The sequence below is a fragment of the Gadus morhua genome, chromosome 16, assembly GCF_902167405.1.
Source record: "Gadus morhua chromosome 16, gadMor3.0, whole genome shotgun sequence".
In the NCBI taxonomy this organism is placed as follows: domain Eukaryota; kingdom Metazoa; phylum Chordata; class Actinopteri; order Gadiformes; family Gadidae; genus Gadus; species Gadus morhua.
In genome coordinates, this window is record NC_044063.1 from 19,448,448 (window position 1) to 19,453,447 (window position 5,000).

General features: G+C 42.9%; 1 protein-coding gene across 3 annotated transcripts in view; it reads right to left on the reverse strand.

The window, feature by feature from the left end:
- Window positions 1-5,000, reverse strand: part of kcnab1a (potassium voltage-gated channel subfamily A regulatory beta subunit 1a) — a 77,424-nt gene that overhangs the window by 17,607 nt on the left and 54,817 nt on the right. The window lies entirely within an intron of this gene.

Below are 5,000 nucleotides of genomic sequence, written 5' to 3' on the forward strand. Positions count from 1 at the left end.
AATGTCTTTGACCTCCAGAAAACAGACAAGGACATTAGCCACGCCAGCATCAGACCAATCCGTTCCAACTCGGTACACATAATAAAGTTTGATGGCATAATGAAACTCTTCATCCCGAAATGGCCAGTATCCGGGCAAAGATATCCGTATTAAGGCATTTAAACACGTGAGAAAGCAGTCATGTGACACATCCCTAGAAAGATTATAATGTTAGCTAAACGAAAGACAATTCCAACCCAAAACCAAATAAGAAGCATGTAGCAGAAAGAGTGATGGCTTTCATAACACATGTACAGCTGAGGTTCCATTGATTCCAACAGTCTAGACCAAATCACTCTGTGACACCGAACTAGAGGCAAAGCATAATCAAGAACAAACATTATTTGTTCTTTTTACAAAAAAAAGCATGTGCTACCTTCAAAGTTACCTCCACCTAAACATGGTGTTTACAATCAATGAATAGTAGCTAAGTAAGGGTTTCAAAGGAAAAAGGTAAATTGCTCTCAAAAAGAACACAAATTCTTCCTCGCCATCCGTGCAGGCTATGGTACAATTGCGATTGTTTGTCTTGGTGTCATTAAATTCCATACGCCTTGACCTTTAACTAGAGTTGCCAAATGTCAAGATTGTACAATGGGTACTCAATATGTCTACCTATTTGGGTCTCATCAAGTTTATATTGTAAATTTTACTAATTGATATATTGATTTATTTTGAGATTTCGCCTAAACCTACATCAGCCACCCATCTTCGCTCTACTTCACTTTATTGGCTTCAAATATTGACCCAGGTACTCATCTGATTTTGTGCTATTGTGCTAGCAATTGATAATGCACTAGGTGGTATTTAAACTAAAACATGAAATGTCAGGCAGAAATTAAATCTTTCACATAAGCTGTGTTTTAGCTTTATTCACTCTAACCAATTAGTATCCACATTGATTCGTTCACGTGCACATCAATCCGATAGATGTTTTGGTACAAAAAACATTTTAATTTTGGTACCAAAATTACATATTATAGCCCCTGCAGCTGTCGAGATACACTCTATTTACTGTGGGAATGTTTTTCTCATTAAGAAAACTCAAAAGTCATGTTCCTGGAAACAGAGAAACAGTAAGCTCGCAATTGGCAAACACAAAAATCGGCCAGCAGTAGTAAATAGCAAAACAATTATGTCTCAAATCAACACCATGAAGACAGGCCACTGTAATCCCCTGATGAAAGCTTCATCCACTCACATGAATGAGTCTCATTCGGTAGAATATCTCCGTAACGAAAGAGGAAACAAGGCGTTCATCCACCCCTTGCCAGTCCGGGTTTCAGTCCAAGGCTCTGTGTTCGTATCCCCCCAGAGGGCCTGCTGTCGAATAGTAGGACTGCTGGATCCCAGATAAATACAACAATATCTGTGTAATGATCAGGATTTTTTGTCTTTATTTAAAAAATTGTAATCCTTTTACTACTTAAGTGTTGTCGTTTCTGTAATTTACCACATAAATAAAGGTCTTTGTTGAAAATGAGTTTTCCCTAAATGTTTTATCTCTGCTCAAACTGCTAGAAGAACATAAGTGGCCCATATGAAAATGTAATTTGTAGAAGTGCTTCCACTTAGACACCCTGGAGCCTAGTTTTACATCCTCAGTGCGCGGCCCATCATTTCCTAGATTAATTGCCCTCAAATCTCAAGCTGTTCAATTCCATTTCAGAGCCATGCTCCATTGAAGACTTTGGATGTTTGAGAGGTTCACATGGATCAGTATGAATTCATATGTACCTATCCAGGTAGGTCACGTCCATGCAACCATGACACACATTTTACCATATAAAATAAAAACGTCAAGCTTAAAGTTGTCTTTTTTAAAACAACATTGGGCTTAGGACAACATAGATATTACATGGATCCTGGAGAAACAGAGAAAACCCTCCCAGGGTTAGCCGCCTATTGTCTGGTGTGTTGTGTGCTGTGATGTGACGGGGTGGGTTTAGCATGCCAGGGTCTGTTCGGGTCTCCGCAGCAGAGACAGGGAGATTAGAGATGTTAGACCAGTGGGCGTGAGACTGAGGTTACTGCAAGGATAGTCGATAATTACGTGACACACACACACACACACACACACACACACACACACACACACACACACACACACACTGTAAGCCACGCAGACACACACACAAACACACTGTAAGCAACATACACACACACATACACACACAAACACACTGTAAGCCAAACATACACACACACACACACACACACACACACACACACACACACACACACACACACACACACACACACACACACACACACACACACACACACACACACACACTCAGGCATGTAAGTGAGTGTGCACATACTAAGACACATCCGCACACATACACTCAGACACGGATGCACACACACACACAAACACTCAGACAAGTGCAAGGGCACACACTCAGTCACGCACGCACACACACATAATGCCCAACTTCTGTTTCCCTTTACAGACAAATAAAAGGCCTCAACAAAAACGATGCCATCCATCCGGTCTGGTAACACAACCTTTCACTGAGGTTCGGCACTCTCAGATCTACGACGGGAACTGAAAACCCGAAAGCAGTCAAAAAAACGATGGTGGGTCGTACGACCGGGATCGTAATGCGCTCGGTGAAGCCCGACACTAAATCAGCCCCTAACTACTCTGGACAGAGGTTGGGTTTTATGAGAGGCTTAGAAAGGAGTCAGGGAAGAAGACAGCGTTCACGGGGAACATGGCACAGCTTCCCAAATGCAATGGCATTCCCTCGCAACAGTCTTTTACTGTAAGCACTGTAACTCTGAAGGTGGTGCGTCGGTCATAGTTTCTGGCTGGGTTTTACTCTCTGTTTTTACCCGTTCTGGCTTCAGTGCCTCTCGGGTACGAAGCCCCTGATGCCGCATTGCTGCAGCAAGAGCCGAAAGCAAAAAAAAAAATAGAGGAAAAAGAAAAACAACCAGGCACCTGCCAGACAGCTGCGTCGTTGTCATCGGAGAAGAGGGGAGATGGAGGCGGTGTCAGGAGGGTGGCACAGAGGTCTTGTTTGGGAAGTGCTGAGGTCTCCAATTAGACTATAGATGCTGATTAATCAGTTCTGCTCTCGCAATGTTCTTCTGTTATCAGCTAAACAAGTGGCACTTAAACACACAAGCTAGAATGCACACGTACACATACACACACTCACACACACAAACACACATACACACACACACACACACACAATCACATATACACACACATACAATTACATACACACGCACACACAAGTCATTTTGCAGGCAATAAGTGTGGTGGTAACCAGAGTAAATCTTTATAGCCAGAGACAATTACCCTACCGTCAACTGGTAACATGTTTAGGGAGATCACAACAGTCGTGTTAAAGTGGATGCACCTTTTGTCATTTATGTGAGATAATATGTGTGCGAAAGGCTCTTTGTGTGCAGATGGGTGAGATGGATTGTGTTCTCCATTCTGCAGCCTGGAAACAGTAGCCAATATAGCTCCCTTTTACAAAGCATTTACAGCCTCACTAAAGCCTTACTGACAGTAGGAATGCAGTTATATGGTCACCATCCTTAAGGGGAGATTCCCCTTAAGGTGCGTGCGAGAGAGAGAGAGAGAGAGAGAGAGAGAGAGAGAGAGAGAGAGAGAGAGAGAGAGAGAAGATAGAACACTGTAGAGCAAAGAGAAGCTATGTAGGGGCGAAAGAGTGTCCCTCCCATTCTTTTTTATTTTCCCTCTTCCCTTAACCACTTTGGTCCTCATGTTCCCTCCATCAATCTTTCTCTCTCACCAATCCTGAAAGGGAGGGGCAGCACTTTCTATTGGAGTTTGGTGTAGAATGCTAATATATTACCCTGTCTAGTCTCTCTCTCTTTCTGCTTTAACATTCTTTCAGACATGTATTCTTCCGTCATTCACTAAAACAGCATCAACGTGTTTGAATTAATATTAGGTGCATACAATTACATTTGAAACTAAAATGTGCATATAACAGAACACAGAGGTAATTTATTCTAACCAATCCACTCATACCTCTATCATAGGCATTATTCATCTCCGATATGATACCAACGACTTTTAGTTTCCAAAATGTTGTAATGTTAATGTAAAATCTGTATCATGTTCTTAAATAGATACTAAAATGTCGTTCAAAACCCATTAGCCTCTTGGAAAATTGCTAGCTGAGACTGCTCTCTCTTCCGTGTTATGTCCATGAGAGGGAATCAAGATAAAACTACTGACGCTAGCTGTGTGTGTGTGTGTGTGTGTGTGTGTGTGTGTGTGTGTGTGCGTGCGTGCGTGCGTGCGTGCGTGCGTGCGTGCGTGCGTGCGTGCGTGCGTGCGTGCGTGCGTGCGTGCGTGCGTGCGCGCGCGTGTGTGTCAATGTAATTCTGGCTTTGTGTGTTTACCTAGTATTAAGGGCAATTTCAGGTAAATGAAGACTAACAAAATCCCCAGAACTGAAGCATAAGCACAAGCCCTGAAAAGAAGTTCATTACAATTAAATATGATGTGTCTATCTGAGAGCCAAACAATGCACGAGGCGTGCTCCGTGCTCGACCAATCAGCAATGACTTGCCAGTAAGCCCCCGCCAAAAAGATTGACGTAGCTCAGCTCTGGGAGGCTGCGTGTCCTTACGTGCGTAGGCGGTCTCGGAGTAGCAATGGGGGTCCAGGCTGGGAAATAGGACTCTACTGCACAGACACAGTGTTTCAGCCATAGGATGTAAAACTATGAATGAACGATATCCGTAGCCATAGAAACACACTGCATCACGCTTCATGTAATTATCTTTGGACGGTTAAACTCTCCCTGCCTCTACTTATTTGTAAATGAATGGGTATGTACTGTGGTTATTAACTGATGTTTCTTATCTTGATGTGTTGTGTTTGTTTTTTCCTATGCTGTTCATAACTCAGTGTTGTCGCAAAGGTGCTGCCTCAGCACCCTGTGGATCGGGACTCCATTGTT